We start from the raw sequence: 14388 nt of genomic DNA, 5'->3' as shown, positions 1-14388 counted from the left end.
CAGAGGAGTGTTTGGTTTCTGTTGCTTCTTTAAACTCTCTCTGCTAATGGAACTTGTTGGCATTTTGTCTTTGTTGGAGTGGCCTTTGCCAGTTTTCTGTTTTTCTCCCCCCAAATCAAAGCTCTTCAAAATAACTGAAATGTAACGAGATGCCATGACACAGATCTGAACAGAGAAATAAAATACGTTTAATTCCATGTACGATTGGTTCAGCAAATGTGCCAAGCACCGTGTCTGTGCTATATAGGAATCGATTCCTGCCCACAGGCTGATCATACTCTACTTAGGGAGAGGTGGCACGAAGCAAAAGGGGCACGTGTTCTATTTAATCCACACACCAACTGTCAAGGAAGCAGAGAGGAGGGAGTGAGTGGTATTACTCCTTGAAAGACATTGGCATTAGTGAACTATAGTTTAAGAAAAAAAAAAAAGTGCTCCTTTCAAGAGTGGAATGTTTTATAATCCCCACGTTTTCCTATCACAATAGAAACTAATGTCAATGAAAAGACATAGACAATTTCGTGTACATACTTCACAACATTAAGATCTCTTATTGTCTGGCAAAAGCTGTCCTACATTTCAGTGGTACCCTAAACCACGTTGGAGTCTTCTACATTGCATGTTTCTAAATTCTGCAGTCTGCATTTTCATGGAAATAAATCCCTGCGCGTGGTGTTCTCAGTAAATATAAAAAATGGTGGCATTTCTTAAAATAGACTTTCTAACTTTTGGTAACATGGAGAGAATGTGCTGAAAACAACTTGAGTCAAAATAGAAACCCAGAGACACTGCAAATTGAATTAGGCCTTCCCCCACGACAAACATCTAGTGCATTTCTTTGTTAAAGATGACAGTTTTTCTTCTGAGCCATCTTTAAGTTCCTGGGAACATCGCTATAGAATGGTTTAGGAGTGCATGCTATGGTAAAGATGGGTCAAGGCTAAAATATGGTGTTTCCAAAGAAACTCTTTGCGGTTATTAGTTCATGTTCCAGGAAAGCAGTGCTGTCACTTCGGAGCAAAATTCCCATCTGTGCCAACGGAGTTGTCCTTATGGATTCAGAGAGCATTTTATGGTCTTTCTTCCCCCTGCAGAATAGAAAGGGTAATTTGACTCAGGCACATTAATATGAATGGCTTGGTGTTATATGATTGAAGATTTTTTAATACTAGCACTTACGTCAGCGCGTAGGGTAGAAACAGTGCTCCAGGGTGCCAATGAGCCAAAGTACATATTCCTGTGACCAGAGAGACAAAGAGAAATTATTTTGTTCTGTAGAGGCATAGGTAAGAACGAAGAGGTGTTTTCCTGCTTTCTCTGTATCTGGCACGTTATTTCAGAAGCAGTCCTTTGAAACCTTCTAGGCACAACTGGCCCTGAGAGGTCATAGCTCTACTTACCTGCCTGTATAACCCTTTTGTAGTGCCGGTAATGTTTGTTAACCAGTTTTACCCTTTGAAGTTCAGTGGTAGATTTCTTTTTGTGTGTGTGTTTTGTTTTTTGTTTTTTTCGATGTTAGGTTTTGGATATCTCTTTAAGGTTTTTGAATTTTGTGCCACTTAAAATGAGATATTCATGGCAGGGAGATGTCCTGCTGTTCTAGGCAAGGGAGGGGGACACCATTAAAAAAAAAAANCGGAGATATATAATTTGAAAGTGGGCTAGGAGAGTGTATAAAAATGTTTAGCCTAATCACTCCCTAATGACAGCGACTTATGTCCTTAGTGCAGTCGATTTGTTTCCTGGGTTTTAAAAGTAGATTATTTCCATGGTGCAGGCTTAGTGTAAGCTGTTGAGAAACTACAAGCACTGCACTTCAGCCTGAGTTTGGGACGTTCGCCAAGAGTAATCTGATTAAAAGGGCATTTTTTACAACACTGTGCTGCTTTGAAAATTCTGTGCAGCCCGATAGAGTGGGGGCCAAAAAATTGCTTTTTGAAGACGAGTTTTCTTGAGCAAAATTAAAAGCCTGATGATTCTCTTCGACCTAAGTGCAACGGAGAAACAAAAGTCCTTGGTATCACATCTGTTACCCACCGCAAGTCATTCCATGATCTGTTTGATGCAGCTGTTTCGCTGGTTTTGCTTTTAGCCACATGGCACTTCCGACACAGATGCACCACCCTTCAGCCCGGGTCCTTGAAGAAGTATGAAAAAAGAAGTTTCTGGCTCTAGTTTTGTGATTGTGTGACCTGCATTGATTGCAGTCTGCACTGAGTAACCGTTATGGTTACCTGGAAGTTTAGCAGCTCTAAGTTGTTAAAAAGTAATTATCATAGCTCAAATCTTGCATATCTTTTAAAAGATGGAATATAATACTAATTAAATATGTCATGTTTGCACACATCAGAACGCACTCAAAAGAACCTTTCTTGCATCGCTTATTTTACTGAAGTATTTTCTTCTTCTTCCATGGGATCTAAATAGGCAAGTAAGATCTGTTCCCATTTTCCAAACACCCCTGGGGTAGGATGAATAGTAAAGTCGTGTGAGAACCCAGCCCTTTAAATAGCATAGGGCAGTTTGTATACATAACCTACAGAGGAGTGTTTGGTTTCTGTTGCTTCTTTAAACTCTCTCTGCTAATGGAACTTGTTGGCATTTTGTCTTTGTTGGAGTGGCCTTTGCCAGTTTTCTGTTTTTCTCCCCCCAAATCAAAGCTCTTCAAAATAACTGAAATGTAACGAGATGCCATGACACAGATCTGAACAGAGAAATAAAATACGTTTAATTCCATGTACGATTGGTTCAGCAAATGTGCCAAGCACCGTGTCTGTGCTATATAGGAATCGATTCCTGCCCACAGGCTGATCATACTCTACTTAGGGAGAGGTGGCACGAAGCAAAAGGGGCACGTGTTCTATTTAATCCACACACCAACTGTCAAGGAAGCAGAGAGGAGGGAGTGAGTGGTATTACTCCTTGAAAGACATTGGCATTAGTGAACTATAGTTTAAGAAAAAAAAAAAAGTGCTCCTTTCAAGAGTGGAATGTTTTATAATCCCCACGTTTTCCTATCACAATAGAAACTAATGTCAATGAAAAGACATAGACAATTTCGTGTACATACTTCACAACATTAAGATCTCTTATTGTCTGGCAAAAGCTGTCCTACATTTCAGTGGTACCCTAAACCACGTTGGAGTCTTCTACATTGCATGTTTCTAAATTCTGCAGTCTGCATTTTCATGGAAATAAATCCCTGCGCGTGGTGTTCTCAGTAAATATAAAAAATGGTGGCATTTCTTAAAATAGACTTTCTAACTTTTGGTAACATGGAGAGAATGTGCTGAAAACAACTTGAGTCAAAATAGAAACCCAGAGACACTGCAAATTGAATTAGGCCTTCCCCCACGACAAACATCTAGTGCATTTCTTTGTTAAAGATGACAGTTTTTCTTCTGAGCCATCTTTAAGTTCCTGGGAACATTGCTATAGAATGGTTTAGGAGAGCGTGCTATGGTAAAGATGGGTCAAGGCTAAAATATGGTGTTTCCAAAGAAACTCTTTGCGGTTATTAGTTCATGTTCCAGGAAAGCAGTGCTGTCACTTCGGAGCAAAATTCCCATCTGTGCCAACGGAGTTGTCCTTATGGATTCAGAGAGCATTTTATGGTCTTTCTTCCCCCTGCAGAATAGAAAGGGTAATTTGACTCAGGCACATTAATATGAATGGCTTGGTGTTATATGATTGAAGATTTTTTAATACTAGCACTTACGTCAGCGCGTAGGGTAGAAACAGTGCTCCAGGGTGCCAATGAGCCAAAGTACATATTCCTGTGACCAGAGAGACAAAGAGAAATTATTTTGTTCTGTAGAGGCATAGGTAAGAACGAAGAGGTGTTTTCCTGCTTTCTCTGTATCTGGCACGTTATTTCAGAAGCAGTCCTTTGAAACCTTCTAGGCACAACTGGCCCTGAGAGGTCATAGCTCTACTTACCTGCCTGTATAACCCTTTTGTAGTGCCGGTAATGTTTGTTAACCAGTTTTACCCTTTGAAGTTCAGTGGTAGATTTCTTTTTGTGTGTGTGTTTTGTTTTTTGTTTTTTTCGATGTTAGGTTTTGGATATCTCTTTAAGGTTTTTGAATTTTGTGCCACTTAAAATGAGATATTCATGGCAGGGAGATGTCCTGCTGTTCTAGGCAAGGGAGGGGGACACCATTAAAAAAAAAAAATCTTGATAATCAAGGCCACCTGTGACCCTACGCTGCTTTCTGGAGCACAAAGGCACGGAGGAAAGCTGTTCTCCAAACCAAAGCAAAATTTCTGTGATCCACAAGAGACTTCAGCCTCTTCCTACCAAGAAAGAAAGAAAATCATACTACGGCAGAATCAGCTGCTCTCTGTTCCTTCTTTAAAAAAAAAATCGAGGTGGTTGCTATTTAACACAAAGCCCTGTGACCTTAGTACCGTGGCTGCTTTGAAACACCGAACTATTTAATGATGCAAATTACAAACAGAGGAAAAACATCAGAAGAGTCTGTCTGGAAATTAGCTTGTGGGACTGAAAATTAGCCAGCTTAATCGAACTTGCAGGACTCAGATTTTCTCTGCGGAAGCCTGGCTTGGAGCTTTGGTCCATTCGCATTGTCTCACTACTCAGTAGAACCCTTGGAATTGTTGAAAATTAGAGACAGGACAAATCTATCTTCTATTTACATGGTTGAAATGACCAAACGACCTTTTGGGTTTTTAGTAAGGGCCTTACGTTTTCCAAAGAAACATGGCATTAGATGCTTGCAAAAAGCCAACCTAGAAAAATCAAATTAAATTATGACTCTATTTCAACAATTCCTAAAATGCTGAGTCAAATTGTTTTTTCGTTCTGAAGAACTAGGATAAATCATATATGTGTTGATACATAATTACATTTTTCTTTGGTGTGAGGACATGGTAACAACATGACCCATTTCATGCAGAGAGAATCCTTGTAAACATCGAATCTAGTCAAAGACTTCAAAGACATGCTTAAAACATGGGACTATGTTTGAGGCTTATGAATAATTCCAAAGGTCAAAAAATTGTACCATGTAGAGATAACAGCATCAGGTCATGAAGATCTACGTTAAGAACATCCGTTCTTAAATTAAGGGAAGGACTCAACAACTTTAAAATCATAATTTTATTTTCTAAGAGCTATTTCTTTGGATAGCTTCAGAAATATTTGTGCTTTCATATATATTTTTTGATAGATGGAATGACCATTTTTTTAATAATACTAAAGGACCAGAAGTCTGAAACCATTTGCAAAGCAGATTTGCTTCATGTCCAGCGTAGCAAACCTTTCCATCCGATTGAAACAAAATGACATATATGAATGATGACACCCAATATAGTATATCCCTTAATTTAAAAAATAATCTGTAAGTGGTAAAGTACAACTCATTATAAAGTGGCCTCATATCCCCCCGCTCAAAAGAAAATTGTAAGTAAGTTTAACTTGAGAAATATAGAAGTTCGGAATGTAGTTGGAAGCAATATAACACCACAGAGACAGTGAAATTTACTGTTATCATAATAAAATAATATTGATGACTCTAGGCAGAATTCATCAAAAAGAAATGATAAATATTTTTATCATTTTTCTATTTTAAAAAGTAAAATATGTCATTATTTGTTATTTATAGACTTTAAATTTTAATGAAAATCTCTGGTAATAGTTTCTGAATTTCTATGGAGGCTACTGACAGTTCATAAATATGTCAAATTTAGTTATTAGGAACATATTGTAATTCCTAACTTTTTATAGGACGGGTAACTTACTATCTTTGCAACTATTTTAAAATAGCTGAGGTTATTTGAAAACTCGGTCCCTGTTAAATGTTTTAAATTGGATGTTTTTCAGTGATGAAATAGCCTATAGGCTTTCACAGAATGCCAGTATCAATAGCACCAGGTAGCCAACGTGTTTAATTGTGATATTCTAGTCTATTTTAACTAGAGTAACGGAATTCTATTCCTAAACCGTTTTTGCAAACTAAAAAATAGATATTATCGGTTAATATTTTTGCAAGTGTTGAATAAAATTTATTAGCTATTATTAAATGCTTACAAAATCCTATTTCATAAATTAATGCACAAATCTTACCTGTAAGAAATGATGCTGTCAACATCTGCAGTCTACGTGTAACTAGCACTTAATATTTTGAGTTATTTATTTACTTGGATGTCTTTAAAGTCATAGACAAAAGAGCAGTGGTCCTCAAAGAAAAAAAGACTGTGAAACTGGCTTATCAAGTCTGAATTTCTTTGATGTGTACAATCTACTGTTTGTTGATTGCATACATCCATGGTTTCCGATTTCATTCTCTCATAACTGTAACAAGCACCCAATACAAAAAGCAGTTATTTAAATAAGATCATTCTTTATGACACTGTGAAAATACGTTCAGGGGATGATGAAGTGTCTTCTCTTTCATTACCATTTAGGGTCAACTTTTGCAGTGCTACTCAAATTTGGGTGCTTGGTTCTAAATAATTCTCATTTTGTAATCTGAACAATTTTCCGAAAATATTTCACCTCCAGAAGGAAATTACCCAAGATCCTCTGCCTTCACCTTCCCCACTGCCTCTCCTTTGCTCTACCTCTCCAGTTTTCTGAATAGGTGAATACATTATCACGTCACCTGACTCCCTGTTTAAATCCATTACCCTCATCTAACTATTCTAATACATCAGCCTTAAGTTTTACCATCCCTGGGGAATCCTTAGGCTGATAACATAGCGGTCATGCCAACAGAGGGACTATAAAGCACAGAGCCATTCTCTTTATTCTATGAGATATGATGCTCACTGTGAAATTCACATTGGTTCAGACATTTTTGTTATTATTCTATTTGGTTGGCCTTGGTTCTTCAGCATTTGGTGAGCGAAGCCCTCCCCCTGCCAGGAGTTAAAAGCACAGAACATGTTTAGTGACTAAGCTAATCCTGAAGCCTAACTTGTTTACACAGAGAACGAGTTATAATAGCACATATATATAATACATATTATGATGTATTTAGACTGCATCAGTGTATCTGTATATATATACTGCTGTGGGTGGCAAGTAATTTTATTTAGTTCATGTTATTTCAAAAAAAAGGTCTCACGTGCATTGCAACTGCAAATTGTTTTTAGGCAAGGTATGTATACATTTTACAATGGGGAAAAATCTTTCCTTAAAAGATCATAATAGCAGTTAACTTTTAGCATTCATGTTGATAGATTCTGAGTGAATCATCCCCAGAAAGTGGGAGCTGAGGGGAAGGGGTCAGGACGCCCCCCCTTCCTGTCTGTGCGGAGCAGTGGCTGCCCTGCGCGGGGCTGTGGGGCCCTGGGGCTGTGGGGCCCTGGGGCTGTGGGGCTGTGGGGCGGCTCTGCAGAAACAGCCCCTCTGCAGCAAGAGCGCATCCATCCTGAGCCCTGGCCGTGGACAGCTCCTCCGTGGAGAAATAGCTGGGGACCGAACAGTCCTCTTTCCCTCCTCCTACCCTCCATCCTCTGGCTCCTGCTCACAGCAGTCTGAGCTCTGGATGTGAGCTGCGTGCGATGTCTGACATTCTTGCAGCAGAGCCTGCGGGAAAAAACAATATTGGGTGCGTGTGTGGGGTGGGAGGGCACAGGGAGGGAAAGATGGCACAGGGAGGGAAAGATGGGGTGGCAGAGAGGCACAGGCAGGAAGGGAGACGGGGCGCGGGTGAGGCTTATCTCTTCCCCCTAGATCCCCCTTGATCTCAAGGCCGAGAATAGAACCACCTATTAATAAAAGCAAATCCTATTTAAACACATTGCCTCCTCCTCTAGGATTCTGGGTTTCAGGTATCAGACTCCACTTATCATCGCCTTAGGTAGATTTCAAAGGCCAGGAGCCCACCAACATTTTTTTTTTTCCTTACAGAACTGCCTTTTCTAGAAAGCTTCCACATGTTTACTTATTCTACCACCACCAACAGGTCATTTGTGTTTCTGGCATGCTATGGTCATTACATAAGAGTAAATATTATTAACAACAAGAATAGGAATTCAGAATTACTTTGCCCACATGTAAAATTAATGCTTTCCTTCCTGCAGGGACAATGAGAGCTTGAGAAGCTTATATAAAAAATGCCACAGAATTGTACAAGTAAGCATTACTGCAATCAGCATCCTCTTCATTTTAAAAAATAAACATCGAAAAAAAATTAAAATAAAATAAATAAATAAATAAAAATAAATAAACATCGAAGAAATTAGCAAAGAAAATGCTGCTTACTTAATGATAGATAGGTGCCACTTCAGTCAAATAAGTGCTGTGGATTCTCAACTTTTAACTTCTCATCATGTGATCTCCCAAGCAGGAGCTCTCACTGAGCGTTTTCTCATTTTCTCAGTGTAGGCATCGCTCAGACTAATTCGGCGGCAGGGAATGCATCGAGTGTACGCTTACACCCTTCATAAAAAGATCTGATGGGAGGCAGACAGCCAGAGAGAACTTCAAGGATTTGGCAAAGGCAAGGACATATCTTAACCTATCCCCAGTTTTCATTTTGAACATGTAAAATTTCAGTCACTTAAAAAAATAAATTTAATTATGTGTAGCTCAGTACTTTCTTCGCAGTACTGGTACTAGAAATAGTTTAAGAACAAACTGTTCTGGGTTTTATTTTTACTGGATCTGTAGGTAAGACTGCCAAAACTGTCACTTAAAAAATGTTGTTTGCAACCAGATTTTGGAGTCCTCGTTTCTGGTTTAGAACTTTGAAAATAGCAGCCAAATGTTTGGATACTTGTTCAGTTGTGGAGAGAGAAATTCCAGGACAGTCCAAAGCATTCCTATCTCTAAATAGAAATAATAATAATAATAGTAATAATAGTAACAGTAATAATAGTAATGAAGAGAAAGGAGAGGAAGAAGGGCAGAAAGGAAGGTGAAAAAGCAACCTAATAAGAAAAGTTACCAACAGTGTGATTTGACCTACTTTGGAACTTTTCCTTTCTACCAGACTATATTTTCAAAGACAGAGTCAGCTTCCTCACAGAGTAACATGATTATTCTTTCATGGCCCCTTAGAATTCCAGAAAGAAAAGACCTCTGGGGTCACCTTGCCATCTCCTGCCACCTCAGGCTGGAGTCGGGGCCTCACGGATGGCGCCGTGTGACGCATTACGGCAGGTTCAGATGTTAATGTGGCTCCCATGATTAGAAAGGGGAAAGATTTCTTTTATAAACGGGGTTTTGCAGCAGCCATTTCCAAATTACTCGGCCACAGGCCCCGGTTCCACCTTCCTCCTGCTCCTGCCTCCCTCCCACTGCAAACAAAAGGAACAGTACTCTGACCATTTTTTGTTGTTCCCTGGGCTGCTCTGGTTGGGCAAAGATCCTCATGCTCTGATTTAGTGTTTTCAAGGAAGTGTGCCCTCTGCTGCAGTAGTCTATTGAGAGACAACACAGCCTGAGCGGGAGAGTTCAGCACGGCCACTAATAAAACACAAGCGCGGCTTTGTCAGGCCACGAGTGATTACTTGAACAAGTGCCAACGAAGAAACCAAACATTAGAGCTCAGCGCTTCAGACCCTCAAGACAAAGGGCCAATTGACTTTCCTCATTAGTTTTTGTGCCAAACATGTAAACACTGTTTCCTCTCTATCTTTGATGCTCAAAACATGCCAGCTTGTTAACATCTTGGGTGGTACTGTGGTTTATGAGGCTATAAAGACTATTATGTTGGGTTGGTTTTTTTTTTTTTTCCTCTTCTTCTTGGAAAAGATTGGCTTATCCTATTTAATTTTAAAAAAAATGAAAGTAGAGTGTTTGGGGCATTTTTCACTTACCACTAGTCCCATTGATTCAATTATAATAACTCAGTAATGAAAGAAAGAGAGAGAGAGAAAGGAAGGAAGGAAGGAAGAAAGAAAGAAAGAAAGAAAGAAAGAAAGAAAGAAAGAAAGAAAGAAAGAAAAAGAAAAAAGAAGGAAAGGAGGGAAGGAGGGAAGGAAGGAAGGAAGGAAGGAAGGAAGGAAGGAAGGAAGGAAGAGAGAAAGAGACATAATCCTTACTAACTCCTGCCAAATGTGTAGGGTAAAAAGTCTGTTACGAATGTTTCCAAAGCAAAACCTGTAAATGGGTGATAGTGAGAATGAGAATAAGGAATGCTGAGGACTGATGGACAAGAGCTAACCAAGTCAGAGCTCCATCTTGGGGTGATTGATATCATACCTCCTCACCACTCTCTCTTTTAGAGTCCTGTATCAGTGGCTCAAGCTCTCATTGTGTTATTTCAGCTGTAAATTTATTTCTCCTTTCTTCCTGTTCTCTGTGTTGGTTATTCTTTTATACCTGCGCTTATCAATATTTCATACCTCTCTACCTCTCACTCCTGATTTCTCAGACCAAAGAAAGTAGATGTCTACGCATGTGTTGTTGCTTCTGTGGTTATCCAGAAAACACTTCTCCCAAATTTGTCTTCATAAACAGGCTCAGAGGAGTGAAACAGCATTGGCTTAGTGTTAGTCGGAATTGTGAATCCTGGCTCCATGAGTCAGTTGTATTAACCTCTTCGATGCAAAATCATTTTTCACCTATTAAATTGACCAACAGTGAAATGTGGTAACACGACATATTGTTGAGGTAATGTCAATTGTTACAGACTCTGTGGATGGTTATTTCATCGTATTTATCAATATTAAAAATGCATATTTCCTTTGTTTCAGCAATTCCATTTCTAGGAATTAATTATACAGATACACTCACACATATGTATAGAGGTATACTTATAAGGCTGATAATATATGTAGCATTTTGTTTGTAACAGAAGGTTGGGGGGAACAACTGTAAATGTCCCTCAGTGGGAGACTAGATAAATTATCTAAGTAGGGTTAGATAAATTATGGTACATCCATACAATGGAAAGCATACAGATTGTTAAAAATAATAACCTCACTAATGATCAGGGAAATGCAAATAAAAACCACACTGAGTTATCACCCAATGCCTGTTAGAAGGGCTGAAATCAAGAAGACAAGAAACAACAAGTGTTGGTCAGGATGTGGAGAAAAAGGATTCTGAGTGCGTTGGTGGTAGGAATGTAAACTGGTGCAGCCACTGTGGAAAATAGTATGGAGGCTCCTCAAAAAATTAAAAATAGAAATGGCATATGAATCAATAATTCCACTATCGGGTAATTACCGAGGGAAAATGACAACATTAACTCGAAAAGATATATGCACCCCTATGTTTATTGTAGCATTATTTACAATGTCAAGACATTGAAGCAACCTAAATGTCCATCCATAGATAAATGGATAAGGAAGATGTGGTATATATACACAGTGGACTATTACACAGCCATCAAAAGAATGAAATCTTACCATTTGCAATGACATGGATAGATCTAGAGGGTATTATGCTAAGTGAAATAAGTCAGAGAAAGACAAATATCATATGATTCCACTCAGAAAAGGAATCTAAAAAAAATGAATAAACAAATAAAAAGCAGAATCAGGGGCGCCTGGGTGGCATAGTCAGTTAAGTATTGGACTCTCGGTTTCTGCTCAGGTGATGATCTCAGGGTTGTGAGATTGAGCCCCACATCATGCTCTGCGCTTAGCACAGTCTGCTTCAGGCTCTCTCTCCCTCTCCCTCTGCCCCTTCCCACTGCACGCTCTTAGAAAAGAAAAGAAAGCAGAATCAGAGCTATAAATACAGAGAACAAACTGATCATTGCCAGAGGGGAGGGGTGGAAGTTTGGGCAAAATAGGTGAAGAAGAGTGCGAGATATAGGACTCCAGTTAATGGAACGAGTAAGTTACTGGAATAAAAAGCAGAGCATAAGGAATACAAGTCAGTGATATTATAATAGCGATGTCACGGGACAGATGGTAGCTATACTTTTGGTGAGCATAGCATAATGTATAAACTTGTCAAATCACTATGTTGCACACCCAAGACCACTATAACATTGTGCATCGACTATACTCAAATTAAAAAAAATAATAATGCTGCTACTCTGCATGTATTAAAACAGAATTATCCCCAATTTATGTTTTTTAAGTGAAAAATCAAGGCATGAAACAATGTATATAATAAGCTAACATTTGTGAAAAAGAAATATATATACATATATACACATATGTTCACATATATGTGAACCTGGATAACTGGTAAGAGAAGTTGCCCGAGAAAAGGGGAAACCGATCTCAGAGATTTACATTTTACTATATAACTTTTTATACCTTTTGAATTTCTTGTAATATTAATATATTCCTTGGTCTAATGAATTAAAATACATAGTTTTTTAAACTACATGGTTTTAAAACATATCTTAGAGGTAATACATAAATTCACAATTAGCTATCAACAGCATTATTAAATGGCTTAATTATATTGAATGGTTTTAATGGTTAATAATTAAACCATTATTAAGTAACTCACATTATTAAAACCTTAATGTGAGTTATTTTATCCATTAATGAAAACTGGCTAGTGTAGACCTCTCTGGAAATGGGACTGAATTTTGATATATTTTGTCATGGAGGAAGGATCATATGTAAAAAGTGATCACAAGTCTTGATAGCAAGGCAAAAGGAGCACCTGGAGGCAATATGAGGACTCTGGGCCCCCAGACAAATTAGATACTGGGTGAATGGAGAGGGATGGAGGGAGAATCACTGAAAGCAGAAGTAAGACCCGTAAAGTAAAAATAAACTCAAAGACACAATCTGATACAGTGCCAGCCTTGGCCAGAAAGCCTTAATAAATGTCTAAATGCTCTCTGAGGTGAAGGGGTTTCAGGAGCATTCCCTAAGCTTTGCCGCGCGTTTAGCACTGAGGAAGGTGCATTAGGTCTTTTGGGCCACTAGGGTACCATTTAGAGTAGTGTACTATCATTGCAGCCAATGGCCTAGAAACAAATGACTTCAAAGTAATGACACCCCAGTGGCCTGGAAGAGTTAATGTGCCTCCTAAGTGACTAATTTACCATTAGGGAGTTATTTAGCCTCTGGGGAAGATAGAATTTGTTCTCACAAAGGCAAAGTAGTTTACTAGATAACATTGAGAAGTGGAACACAATAGAGGCGTGTTCTATTTTGACACCTTTGTAGATTTGTTCTGCTACCTTGGCCAGACACTTAACCTCTCTTTGTTTGGGCACATCTGTGACACAGGGTCATGGCTCTTTATTCTACGCAAATCTCAGGCATGATACATGGATTGCTAAATTTCCACCTCCAAAGGACTTGAAGGAGAGTGGCAGCCTGTTAGAGAGCCCAGAGTCATGTCCTAGGAATCAGATGACCAGATTTCAGTCCTCAGAATGATACGAACTAGCTCGTTGGCTTTGGATATGTTTCTTAATGTCTCTAGGTCCAAGTAGTCCTTACTCATAAAATAAGATCAGACTTGATGACCTCTAAGACCTGTTCCAACTCTAACATTCATGGATTGTAGCCAAACACCTAAGAAATAGTCAATCAAATGGAAGAGTTTACAAAATATACAATAAAATTTTACCACTTTCACTTTCTCCCAAGTTGTTCTATCATCATTTGAACAATAAATGTACCAAGAATGTAAATTTTGGAGAATACATCGAGGCAAAGGAGATAAATATCAATGAGAAAAAGATGGTTCCTATCAGTGATAGATTCCTTACTCTGTTTTGAAAGATGGGGCATGTACTCATGAAAAGGCAATAGAAAACTTTTAAGGAAGCATATCCAACAAGACAAATAATACAAATAAAACATAGCCACATTAAAAAAAATCAGGTGTGGTTAAACCAAGAAGGCTTCCTGGAAGATGCAGAGAAAAGAGGATATTTGGGTTAGCAGAGGAAAGGAACAAAGATGTTACAGTGGGGGAATAATTAACATGCAAAGGGAAGAATTTGAGAAGAATAAGTAATATAAGCAGAATGGTAAGCAAATTGGCAATATTACAGTGAAGATTTTTGCATAAAAGATTAATAAAATATTGGAATGAGGAAGTGAAGGATGTTATAGAAGGAAAAAATTATTGATGAAAAAGCTTAATAGTGATTACAGAGAGGAGTTTTTATATGAAAATATAGAAAGTCATGGGACAGCTGGGTGGCTCAGTCGGTTAAGCATCTGCCTTTGGCTCAGGTCATATCCCAGGGTTCTGGGATTGAGTCCTGCGTCAGGCTCCTTGCTCAGCAGGAAGCCTGCTTCTCTCCTGCCTGCTGCTCCCCCTGCTTGTGCTCTCTTTCCATCTCTCTCACAAATAAATAAAATCTTTTTTTTTATAGTATTCTCTTTTTAATTATTTTTAGAAACTTCCAGACTGCTTTCCATAGTGGTGACATCATTTTGCATTTCTTTTTTTTATATAATCATATTTTTTTATTATATTATGTTAGTCACCATACAGTACATCCTGGTTTTTGATGTAAAGTTCGATGATTCATT

The 14388-nt window shown here is 38.5% G+C and overlaps 1 long non-coding RNA gene across 1 annotated transcript; it reads right to left on the bottom strand.

Moving 5' to 3' along the window:
* Positions 1-3463: 3463 nt before the first annotated feature.
* Positions 3464-8382, bottom strand: LOC109488391. Its single transcript, XR_002141365.2, has 3 exons — positions 8234-8382; positions 3719-3776; positions 3464-3627 (listed from the first exon to the last, which is right to left on the bottom strand). It is a non-coding gene; the product is annotated as an uncharacterized LOC109488391 (long non-coding RNA).
* Between the last annotated feature and the right edge of the window lie 6006 nt (positions 8383-14388).

The sequence above is a fragment of the Ailuropoda melanoleuca genome, chromosome 9, assembly GCF_002007445.2.
Source record: "Ailuropoda melanoleuca isolate Jingjing chromosome 9, ASM200744v2, whole genome shotgun sequence".
NCBI classification, from domain to species: domain Eukaryota; kingdom Metazoa; phylum Chordata; class Mammalia; order Carnivora; family Ursidae; genus Ailuropoda; species Ailuropoda melanoleuca.
The sequence above is the reverse complement of the archived record's forward strand: the minus strand, read 5'-3'. Positions and strand labels throughout refer to the sequence as shown.